The sequence below is a fragment of the Megascapheus bottae genome, chromosome 16 (assembly GCF_031878675.1).
Source record: "Megascapheus bottae isolate mThoBot1 chromosome 16, mThoBot2.hap1, whole genome shotgun sequence".
NCBI classification, from domain to species: Eukaryota; Metazoa; Chordata; class Mammalia; order Rodentia; family Geomyidae; genus Megascapheus; species Megascapheus bottae.
The window spans coordinates 6,669,536-6,682,489 of record NC_143524.1 but is presented as its reverse complement, the minus strand read 5'-3'; positions in this window follow the sequence as shown (position 1 = coordinate 6,682,489).

Below are 12,954 nucleotides of genomic sequence, written 5' to 3'. Positions count from 1 at the left end.
TGTGTGTTTTCATAATCCTTTATAGAGCCTATGATTTGTCCAGCCATCAAAGCCTTCCTGTTTGGGAAGTTCTCTTGAGCTGGGGGATTCATTATTCCCGTCTGTTCATAGGACAATTGGTTTCATAATGAGCTGCAGGACCACAAACAGGATGCAGCAAACCAGGGCTGCAGGGTGGCGACAGGGAGCTGGGAAGGTCTGGACAGCAGGGGTGAAAGAAACATCTCTGTTTGGAATCCTGCAACCCAAGTAGAGCAGAGAGACTGCTGAGAGCCTCATACTGCTCTGTTAGCCACTCTTCTTGGGGAGAAGAAAGGTAGGTTGGAAAGTGGATACTCAGTAATCAAGCCCTTTCAACAGAGAGGACCACAAAGCTGACATGGAGGAACAAAAATAAATAAATAAAATTTAAAAGAAAGGTTTTCCTTTGGATGAGAAAGGATTTGGGAAGTAAGACTTGTCTTAAGTGTTGGTTCCAAAATGGAAAAAGGTAGAAATTAAGACAAACCCCAGAAAATTCTAATAAAGCAGATGGTTTGAGTATGACTTAAATTCTTATAAAGCTTATTATAAAATATTAGTAAAATTGGTATGTAATTCAGTTGGCTGCGATTTAGACACTGATGTAAAATCAGTATCTCATTGTTTATGTCCATCTATGAAAGTTATTGTTTAATACATGTTTAAGTGTTTTTTGTTGTTGCTGTTTTTACCAGTCATGGAACTTGAACTCTGGGCCTGGGTACTGTCCCTGAGCTCTTCAGCTCAAGGCTACCACCCTACCCCTTAAGCCACAGAACCACCTCTAGTTTTCTAGTGATTAATTGAAGATAAGAGTCCTTTTAGTGCCTGGACTGGCTTTGAACTGAGATCCTCAGATCTCAGCCTCCTGAGTAGCAAGGATTACAGGCATGAGCCACCATGCCTGGCTACATGTTAAGCTTTTAATACCCCTTCTCCAGGTATGAAAGCCACCTTGGATATAGAGCTGACAATGGCTTCAATCTTAAGTAGTGTACTAAAGTGCTGTATTCAGTTAATCAGCTGCTGATTAACTTTCTGATTAATGTTCATCATTATACTGAGATCTGTCATTACAGAGTGCAGATTTCACCCTTTGCAGTATTTAGCCAGGCCTACAGGAAAATAGCTCCATCAACTCCCCTTAAGATCAAGGAACCAGAGGCATTTTTTAAAGATGAGGCAGATGGCTGAGAGTTTGGCCTGGTGGTACAGTGCTTGCCTAGCATGCACAAAGACCCGGGTTCGATTCCTCAGTACCACATATAGAAAACAAAAGCCGGAAGTGGTGCTGAGGCTCAAGTGGTGGAGCTCTAGCCTTGAGAAAGTCCAAGGACAGTGCTCAGGCCCTGAGCTCAAGCCCAGGACTCAAAAAAAAAAAGTTTAAAAAATAAAAATAAATAAATAAATAAAAATGAGGCAGAAAGCCTGGTGCGGTGGCTCATGCCTATAATCCTAGCTTCTCAAGAGGCTGAGATCTGAGGATCACGGTTCAAAGCCAGCCCGGGGCACTACAACGCAGTGCCTGGGCACAAAAGGACCTGAAACTCTTATCTCTAATTAACCTCTAGAAAGTAGGAAGTGGGGCTTGGCTCAAGGGTAGGGTGGTAGCCTTGAGTTGAAGAGCTCAGGGACAGTGCCCAGGCCAAGTTCAAGCCCCATGACCCACCAAAAAAAAAAAAGTGAGGCAGAAATAGGAAAGGGAAGGGGGGAAAAACAAGATGATTGGGAGGGGGTGGGAAGACAGAAATGGGGACAAAAACATGAAAAGGGGTATCAATGTATGAGAAGTAATGCACCTACTACCTGACAAATGTAACTGTAACCCCTCTATACATTATCCCAACAATAAAAAATTAAATTAAATTAAAATGAGGCAGGATTTTTTTAAGAGGCATAGCAAACAATGGTAACAGCGTGCAAATGTGGAGACTGCACTTGTGAGAGACGATTACAGGCTCAAGTCTTTTTTGTCTGCCTAGAAAATCCAAGCCTTATTGAAAAAATAGCTGGTTAACAAAATTGTCACTGTGGTAAATTACCCAGGGACCACTGCCTAAAACAGTTGGGCACCAGCCTGCAAAAGCCAGTGTACTCAGAGAAAGCAACCAGAACAATACTGGGCAATCTCAAATGTCTTTCAGAGTAGAAATTTGTAGGCAACTCAGCAGAAGATGTGACAATCCATCCGAGAGAGACCGGGAGAGGGCGCTGCAGTCTAGCTGAGATGCTGCCTGCTCATCCCAGCCTGGATGGCTCCACTCCTGCCTAGACCATCCCAACTTTCTCCACCGTGGTACAAGTAGACCAGAACCCTGCCTGACTCCATCGCATGCAGCAGGCTGCTTTGGATCTACAGAAACTAAGACTCTTGTGGGACACTCTTTCTGTAATCCATAGATTTGTAAATCTAATGAAAGATGCTGAAAGACAACTGGAAAGTATCCAAAATAAAAAGGCCACACACAGAAAAGCAAACCAAAACCCAAAACCAAAAACCAGGCTGGGCACTTGTGATTTGTACCTGTAATCCTCGATGCTCCAGAAAATGAGAAGACTAGACAAGAACTATAAGAGGAAAAGTTGCTGATCTTCCAGATCTGAGAGTCTCAGTGACAGCCTTGTTGTCGGTGTTCCGGGACACAGGCATCAACTATTCTTCCTCATCTTTCCTAAGAGCTTTGGCTTGGAACGCTACCATGTATGCTCAGAAACTGACTGCGGGTATTCACACCAGGATTTCTCTCCAGGTTTTATCATCCTAACCACAGAGTGCACATCAACTGTTGAAACTTTAATCATTTCATCTCAGCAAACTAACTGCAATGCTAAAGCTCCAGCATATTCTTTCATTTAAAAAAAAAACACACAGAGGTTTTAGAAGTTCACTGCTAACACCTAGCTTGGGAGTGCACACACACACACACACACACACACACACACACACACACACACACAGTTACTTCTTTAAGAGCTCCCAGGACTCCGTGGGACAGAATATTTTGTTCCTCCTCATCTCTCTCTACCATTGGTCTTCTCTGTGGAGTGCTCTTCTTAGGCCTCCATCGTGTCCTCAGGCTGCAACAGTGTGTGGGGCGGGGTCAGTTCAGAGCCCACCATCGTTACATCCACTCTCAGCCCGGCTCTTTCCTCATGGCCCACTGCCCAGGAAAGAAAAAGATGGAGCTATCTAGTGGACATGCTCATTCTCTTTTCTTTAATTACATGGGCCAGAAATACTCTTAAGTAGATGTGGAGACATCTGAGCTTGAAGAGAGATAGTAACCCATGTCTAGAAGAAAGGCTTCATTCTGGCTTCCCTCCTATCACATGCATGGATCTAGACCCATGTCACAGCTTAGGAAAAAGAGGGGTCATTGAATTAGACCATTTGGCAGATAATACAGGAATAGAATGGCAGTCTCCTAGGAATAGTATTGTAATGAATGCTTTCTGTTGTTGTCAGTAATGGGTTTTGAATTTAGGGCCTCTCCTCACTGTCCCTGAACTCTCACTCTACCACTTTGAGCCACAGCACTACTTCTGGTTTTTCTCGTGGTTAATTAGAGATAAGAGTTTCATGGTTGGGGCAGGGAGTTTGGCCTAGTGGTTAAAGTGCTTGCCTAGCATGCATGAAGACCCGGGTTCGATTCCTCGGTACCACATACATAGAAAAAAAGCCAGAAGTGGTGCTGAGGCTCAAGTGGTAGAGCTCTAGCCTTGAGAAAGTCCAAGGACAGTGCTCAGGCCCTGAGCTCAAGCCCAGGACTGGCAAAAAAAAAAAAAAAAAAAAGAGTTTCATGGTCTTTCCTGCCCAGGCTGGCTTCAAACCATGATCCTTATGTATGTAAATTTTTTGTGTGCCATTCCTGGGGCTTGAGCTCAGGACCTGGGCACTGTCCTTGGACTTTATTTTGCTCAAGGCTAGCACGCTGCCACTTGAGCCATAGCGCCACTTCAGGCTTTTTCTATGTGTGTGGTACCGGGAGTTGAACCCAGGGTTTTTGTGCATGCTAGGCGCGCACTCTACTACTAGGCCAAACCCCTGGCCCAAACTATGATCCTTGTATCTCAGCCTAGGATTTCAGGCATGAGCCACCAGTGCCCAGCATAAGTGTTTTCTTTTCTAGTTTCTGTTAAGGAAGACAACAAGACAAATCAGTATGTATTCATAACAGCCAATTAATTATCAAAATAGAGTGCCATCTAAACACAAAAGTCATTACAATAGAAACAAGAGCCAGGTACAGGTGGTTTGCACTCGGGGCTTCCTGCTCTACCACTGAGTCAAACCACCAGAAACCCCCCCCAAAACAAAAGTGTATTTTTAAAAATAAATAAGAATTTGGCTCCAACTTTACTTTCCACAGAGGCCTGATTCCATCCTCACTAAGCAATTGGACTTAAATAATTTTGTAATTCATGCAATCTGTTGTTCATATTCCTCCTCCATGGGGCAAAAGGATGAGAAAAGAAGGAAAACAGAAACCACAACAGAGCGGATGAGACTTTAATCACCGCTGCAAGGGCGCCAAGTGCCACTGAGCAGAGATACAAGGAGCACAGAGAGCATGGAGCTGGGGACTAAGTATAGCAAAATGAGACATTATTTCTTGCAAAACAGGACAGCTACTGCAGACCATCTCCACCGGGGATGATGGGTACTTTTAGAAAGGGCCAGGGGTGAGGTCTTTCTGAGAACTGGCCCCAGCAGGGTGGGGGTCAGCGGGCCAGGAAGTCCACATTTGGGTTATGAGAACCACATGCATTCCCATCCTATACCCTGGAAGAATCGTTATGTTTCCTCTGCCCGTCTCTTTAAGAATGGTAGACCTGAAAACATTCTCTTTGTGTGGTACTTTTAACGCCTGAGATTCCAAAACTTATACTTGGATCATCTCATGTCCACCATCTGCAGCAATGCAAGTAAAATAAAAACTTCCCCTCACTGAGACAGAAATGTCACTAACACCCTGCTCAAGTATCAGAGCAGCTGCCTAGTAAACCTTGTGTTCAAACCCCAGTACAACCAAAGCCGTGACATTGATTGAGATGCATTGTACTCACAAATGGACATGCTGAATTAAAACTCCTCCAAATGACTTCTTAAAGATAATAAAATAATGTAAACAAGTAGTATTTTATTAATAATTCAATATACTTTCTAATTTTATTAATAATTCAATGTTATCAATATTATGAATAGTTAGTGTTTGATATTATTTTATTAACAAATAAATAGTATTTTGTGGGGGGGGTCATGGGGCTTGAACTCGGCATGGGCGCTGTCCCTGAGCTCTTCAGCTCAAGGCTACCACCGTGAGCCAAGCCCCACTTTCCATTTTCTAGAGATTAATTGGAGATAAGAGTCTCAGGTCCTTTTGTGCCTGGGCTGGCTTTGAACTTTAATCCTCAGATCTCAGCCTCCTGAGTAGCTAGGATTACAGGGATGAGCCATGGTGCCCAGCTAATAAATAGTATTTTTAAGAAAAAAATACTGCTGCCCCCCCCAAAAAAGGAAAACTTTATTGCTGCCCATTAGTATGTAGAGCAGCCTAAGTTTTGGTGCAAGCCTCATCCAGTAGCTGAGGCCTTCCTGTAGGAACTTAGCTTATTATTTATTCCACAGAATCTTCAAGTAGCTAGCATGTGCCAGCCTGTGCTTAGGACAGAGCATTGCATGACACTGTTGTTACCTCTATCACCGCTTCCAAAGACACTGAGGAACAGGAGAACCCGGCCTCTGTGGAAATCCAGTGTTCATTTTCTGTCCTGGCAACAAGTCCTGCTTACTGGCCAGCACATTAATATTCAAACTATCCCCCCATTCACTTGTCCTAAGACCAGTGACCAGGGACTTCTGGGAAATTGCTTTTTGGGGTTTCAGAAATATTTGCTCAACATTCATGAAACTCATTCTGAGAGTCAGGCTCTATGTTGAGCCTTATGGAACCAAGAAAAATGACCAAGAACTTTACAATAGACAAGCCTCCAAACTTCCCTCACTGCTACAGAATTACTTCTGGTGGCTAATTTAATTGATCCTCCTCTGCTTCAATCCTAATTAGCTTGACCCCACAGAGAAGATGAATTGGGCATCCCAGCACCCAGCACTTCAGAAAAAAAAAAAGAAGCTTTTTATTATTCATTAGGCATTTGTAAGAAAACTAAAAATAAACAAATTTTCCAACCAGCTACTCTGGTTCCCATGAAGATGATGCCAATCTCAGATTGAACCTGTTCACAACTACCTGATAAATGGGAAATTCTGTGAGTAGGAGCTACAATGCTGTACTTTTCTTTTTGTGGGTCATAGGGCTTGAACTCAGCCTGGGCACTGTCCCTGAGCTCTTCAGCTCAAGGCTACCACCCTACCCTTGAGCCAAGCCCCACTTCCCACTTTCTAGAGGTTAATTGGAGGTAAGAATTTCAGATCCTTTTGTGCCTGTGCTGGCTTTGAACCTTGATCCTCAGATCTCAGCCTCCTAAGTACCTAGAATTACAGGCAACAGAAATCACAACAAAGGGGGCCACGAGTTTGGCCTAGTGGTAGAGTGGTTGCCTAGCATGCACAAAGACCCAGGTTCGATTCCTTGGTACCACATACATAGAAAAAGACGCAAGTGGTGCTGAGGCTCAAGTGGTAGAGCTCTACCCTTGAGAAAGTCCAAGGACAGTGCTCAGGCCCTGAGCTCAAGCCCAGGACTCGAAAAAAAAAAAAGTTTAAAAAATAAAAATAAATAAATAAATAAATAAAAATGAGGCAGAAAGCCTGGTGCGGTGGCTCATGCCTATAATCCTAGCTTCTCAAGAGGCTGAGATCTGAGGATCACGGTTCAAAGCCAGCCCGGGGCACTACAAAGCAGTGCCTGGGCACAAAAGGACCTGAAACTCTTATCTCTAATTAACCTCTAGAAAGTAGGAAGTGGGGCTTGGCTCAAGGGTAGGGTGGTAGGCTTGAGTTGAAGAGCTCAGGGACAGTGCCCAGGCCAAGTTCAAGCCCCATGACCCACAAAAAAAAAAAATGAGGCAGAAATAGGAAAGGGAAGGGGGGAAGATGATTGGGAGGGGGTGGGAAGACAGAAATGGGGACAAAAACATGAAAAGGGGTATCAATGTATGAGAAGTAATGCACCTACTACCTGACAAATGTAACTGTAACCCCTCTATACATTATCCCAACAATAAAAAATTAAATTAAATTAAAATGAGGCAGGATTTTTTTAAGAGGCATAGCAAACAATGGTAACAGCGTGCAAATGTGGAGACTGCACTTGTGAGAGACGATTACAGGCTCAAGTCTTTTTTGTCTGCCTAGAAAATCCAAGCCTTATTGAAAAAATAGCTGGTTAACAAAATTGTCACTGTGGTAAATTACCCAGGGACCACTGCCTAAAACAGTTGGGCACCAGCCTGCAAAAGCCAGTGTACTCAGAGAAAGCAACCAGAACAATACTGGGAGATCTCAAATGTCTTTCAGCAGACTGAGTAGAAATCTGTAGGCAACTCAGCAGAAGATGTGACAATCCATCCGAGAGAGACCGGGAGAGGGCGCTGCAGTCTAGCTGAGATGCTGCCTGCTCATCCCAGCCTGGATGGCTCCACTCCTGCCTAGACCATCCCAACTTTCTCCACCTTGGTCCAAGTAGACCAGAACCCTGCCTGACTCCATCGCATGCAGCAGGCTGCTTTGGATCTACAGAAACTAAGACTCTTGTGGGACACTCTTTCTGTAATCCATAGATTTGTAAATCTAATGAAAGATGCTGAAAGACAACTGGAAAGTATCCAAAATAAAAAGGCCACACACAGAAAAGCAAAACAAAACCCAAAACCAAAAACCAGGCTGGGCACTTGTGATTTGTACCTGTAATCCTCGCTGCTCCAGGAAATGAGAAGACTAGACAAGAACTATAAGAGGAAAAGTTGCTGATCTTCCAGATCTGAGAGTCTCAGTGACAGCCTTGTTGTCAGTGTTCCGGGACACAGGCATCAACTGTTCTTCCTCATCTTTCCTAAGAGCTTTGGCTTGGAACGCTACCATGTATGCTCAGAAACTGACTGCGGGTATTCACACCAGGATTTCTCTCCAGGTTTTATCATCCTAACCACAGAGTGCACATCAACTGTTGAAACTTTAATCATTTCATCTCAGCAAACTAACTGCAATGCTAAAGCTCCAGCATATTCTTTCATTTAAAAAAAAAACACAGAGGTTTTAGAAGTTCACTGCTAACACCTAGCTTGGGAGTGCACACACACACACACACACACACACACACACACACACACACAGTTACTTCTTTAAGAGCTCCCAGGACTCCGTGGGACAGAATATTTTGTTCCTCCTCATCTCTCTCTACCATTGGTCTTCTCTGTGGAGTGCTCTTCTTAGGCCTCCATCGTGTCCTCAGGCTGCAACAGTGTGTGGGGCGGGGTCAGTTCAGAGCCCACCATCGTTACATCCACTCTCAGCCCGGCTCTTTCCTCATGGCCCACTGCCCAGGAAAGAAAAAGATGGAGCTATCTAGTGGACATGCTCATTCTCTTTTCTTTAATTACATGGGCCAGAAATACTCTTAAGTAGATGTGGAGACATCTGAGCTTGAAGAGAGATAGTAACCCATGTCTAGAAGAAAGGCTTCATTCTGGCTTCCCTCCTATCACATGCATGGATCTAGACCCATGTCACAGCTTAGGAAAAAGAGGGGTCATTGAATTAGACCATTTGGCAGATAATACAGGAATAGAATGGCAGTCTCCTAGGAATAGTATTGTAATGAATGCTTTCTGTTGTTGTCAGTAATGGGTTTTGAATTTAGGGCCTCTCCTCACTGTCCCTGAACTCTCACTCTACCACTTTGAGCCACAGCACTACTTCTGGTTTTTCTCGTGGTTAATTAGACATAAGAGTTTCATGGTTGGGGCAGGGAGTTTGGCCTAGTGGTTAAAGTGCTTGCCTAGCATGCATGAAGACCCGGGTTCGATTCCTCGGTACCACATACATAGAAAAAAAGCCAGAAGTGGTGCTGAGGCTCAAGTGGTAGAGCTCTAGCCTTGAGAAAGTCCAAGGACAGTGCTCAGGCCCTGAGCTCAAGCCCAGGACTGGCAAAAAAAAAAAAAAAAAAAAGAGTTTCATGGTCTTTCCTGCCCAGGCTGGCTTCAAACCATGATCCTTATGTATGTAAATTTTTTGTGTGCCATTCCTGGGGCTTGAGCTCAGGACCTGGGCACTGTCCTTGGACTTTATTTTGCTCAAGGCTAGCACGCTGCCACTTGAGCCATAGCGCCACTTCAGGCTTTTTCTATGTGTGTGGTACCGGGAATTGAACCCAGGGTTTTTGTGCATGCTAGGCGCGCACTCTACTACTAGGCCAAACCCCTGGCCCAAACTATGATCCTTGTATCTCAGCCTAGGATTTCAGGCATGAGCCACCAGTGCCCAGCATAAGTGTTTTCTTTTCTAGTTTCTGTTAAGGAAGACAACAAGACAAATCAGTATGTATTCATAACAGCCAATTAATTATCAAAATAGAGTGCCATCTAAACACAAAAGTCATTACAATAGAAACAAGAGCCAGGTACAGGTGGTTTGACTCCGGGCTTCCTGCTCTACCACTGAGTCAAACCACCAGAAACCCCCCCCAAAACAAAAGTGTATTTTTAAAAATAAATAAGAATTTGACTCCAACTTTACTTTCCACAGAGGCCTGATTCCATCCTCACTAAGCAATTGGACTTAAATAATTTTGTAATTCATGCAATCTGTTGTTCATATTCTTCCTCCATGGGGCAAAAGCATGAGAAAAGAAGGAAAACAGAAACCACAACAGAGCGGATGAGACTTTAATCACCGCTGCAAGGGCGCCAAGTGCCACTGAGCAGAGATACAGGAGCCCAGAGAGCGTGGAGCTGGGGACTAAGTATAGCAAAATGAGACATTATTTCTTGCAAAACAGGACAGCTACTGCAGACCATCTCCACCGGGGATGATGGGTACTTTTAGAAAGGGCCAGGGGTGAGGTCTTTCTGAGACCTGGCCCCAGCAGGGTGGGGGTCAGCGGGCCAGGAAGTCCACATTTGGGTTATGAGAACCACATGCATTCCCATCCTATACCCTGGAAGAATCGTTATGTTTCCTCTGCCCGTCTCTTTAAGAATGGTAGACCTGAAAACATTCTCTTTGTGTGGTACTTTTAACGCCTGAGATTCCAAAACTTATACTTGGATCATCTCATGTCCACCATCTGCAGCAATGCAAGTAAAATAAAAACTTCCCCTCACTGAGACAGAAATGTCACTAACACCCTGCTCAAGTATCAGAGCAGCTGCCTAGTAAACCTTGTGTTCAAACCCCAGTACAACCAAAGCCGTGACATTGATTGAGATGCATTGTACTCACAAATGGACATGCTGAATTAAAACTCCTCCAAATGACTTCTTAAAGATAATAAAATAATGTAAACAAATAGTATTTTATTAATAATTCAATATACTTTCTAATTTTATTAATAATTCAATGTTATCAATATTATGAATAGTTAGTGTTTGATATTATTTTATTAACAAATAAATAGTATTTTGTGTGGGGGGGTGATGGGGCTTGAACTCGGCATGGGCGCTGTCCCTGAGCTCTTCAGCTCAAGGCTACCACCTTGAGCCAAGCCCCACTTTCCATTTTCTAGAGATTAATTGGAGATAAGCGGTCCTTTTGTGCCTGGGCTGGCTTTGAACCTTAATCCTCAGATCTCAGCCTCCTGAGTAGCTAGGATTACAGGCATGAGCCATGGTGCCCAGCTAATAAATAGTATTTTTAAGAAAAAAAATACTGCTGCCCCCCCCAAAAAAGGAAAACTTTATTGCTGCCCATTAGTATGTAGAGCAGCCTAAGTTTTGGTGCAAGCCTCATCCAGTAGCTGAGGCCTTCCTGTAGGAACTTAGCTTATTATTTATTCCACAGAATCTTCAAGTAGCTAGTGTGTGCCAGCCTGTGCTTAGGACAGAGCATTGCATGACACTGTTGTTACCTCTATCACCGCTTCCAAAGACACTGAGGAACAGGAGAACCCGTGCCTCTGCTGAAATCCAGTGTTCATTTTCTGTCCTGGCAACAAGTCCTGCTTACTGGCCAGCACATTAATATTCAAACTATCCCCCCATTCACTTGTCCTAAGACCAGTGACCAGGGACTTCTGGGAAATTGCTTTTTGGGGTTTCAGAAATATTTGCTCAACATTCATGAAACTCATTCTGAGAGTCAGGCTCTATGTTGAGCCTTATGGAACCAAGAAAAATGACCAAGAACTTTACAATAGACAAGCCTCCAAACTTCCCTCACTGCTACAGAATTACTTCTGGTGACTAATTTAATTGATCCTCCTCTGCTTCAATCCCACTTAGCTTGACCCCACAGAGAAGATGAATTGGGCATCCCAGCACCCAGCACTTCAGAAAAAAAAAAGAAGCTTTTTATTATTCATTAGGCATTTGTAAGAAAACTAAAAATAAACAAATTTTCCAACCAGCTACTCTGGTTCCCATGAAGATGATGCCAATCTCAGATTGAACCTGTTCACAACTGCCTGATAAATGGGAAATTCTGTGAGTAGGAGCTACAATGCTGTACTTTTCTTTTTGTGGGTCATAGGGCTTGAACTCAGCCTGGGCACTGTCCCTGAGCTCTTCAGCTCAAGGCTACCACCCTACCCTTGAGCCAAGCCCCACTTCCCACTTTCTAGAGGTTAATTGGAGGTAAGAATTTCAGATCCTTTTGTGCCTGTGCTGGCTTTGAACCTTGATCCTCAGATCTCAGCCTCCTAAGTACCTAGAATTACAGGCAACAGAAATCACAACAAAGGGGGCCACGAGTTTGGCCTAGTGGTAGAGTGGTTGCCTAGCATGCACAAAGACCCGGGTTCGATTCCTTGGTACCACATACATAGAAAAAGACGCAAGTGGTGCTGAGGCTCAAGTGGTAGAGCTCTAGCCTTGAGAAAGTCCAAGGACAGTGCTCAGGCCCTGAGCTCAAGCGCAGGACTCGGAAAAAAAAAAAAAAGTTTAAAAAATAAAAATAAATAAATAAATAAATAAAAACGAGGCAGAAAGCCTGGTGCGGTGGCTCATGCCTATAATCCTAGCTTCTCAAGAGGCTGAGATCTGAGGATCACGGTTCAAAGCCAGCCCGGGGCACTACAAAGCAGTGCCTGGGCACAAAAGGACCTGAAACTCTTATCTCTAATTAACCTCTAGAAAGTAGGAACTGGGGCTTGGCTCAAGGGTAGGGTGGTAGCCTTGAGTTGAAGAGCTCAGGGACAGTGCCCAGGCCAAGTTCAAGCCCCATGACCCACAAAAAAAAAAAATGAGGCAGAAATAGGAAAGGGAAGGGGGGGAAAAACAAGATGATTGGGAGGGGGTGGGAAGACAGAAATGGGGACAAAAACATGAAAAGGGGTATCAATGTATGAGAAGTAATGCACCTACTACCTGACAAATGTAACTGTAACCCCTCTATACATTATCCCAACAATAAAAAATTAAATTAAATTAAAATGAGGCAGGATTTTTTTAAGAGGCATAGCAAACAATGGTAACAGCATGCAAATGTGGAGACTGCACTTGTGAGAGACGATTACAGGCTCAAGTCTTTTTTGTCTGCCTAGAAAATCCAAGCCTTATTGAAAAAATAGCTGGTTAACAAAATTGTCACTGTGGTAAATTACCCAGGGACCACTGCCTAAAACAGTTGGGCACCAGCCTGCAAAAGCCAGTGTACTCAGAGAAAGCAACCAGAACAATACTGGGAGATCTCAAATGTCTTTCAGCAGACTGAGTAGAAATCTGTAGGCAACTCAGCAGAAGATGTGACAATCCATCCGAGAGAGACCGGGAGAGGGCGCTGCAGTCTAGCTGAGATGCTGCCTGCTCATCCCAGCC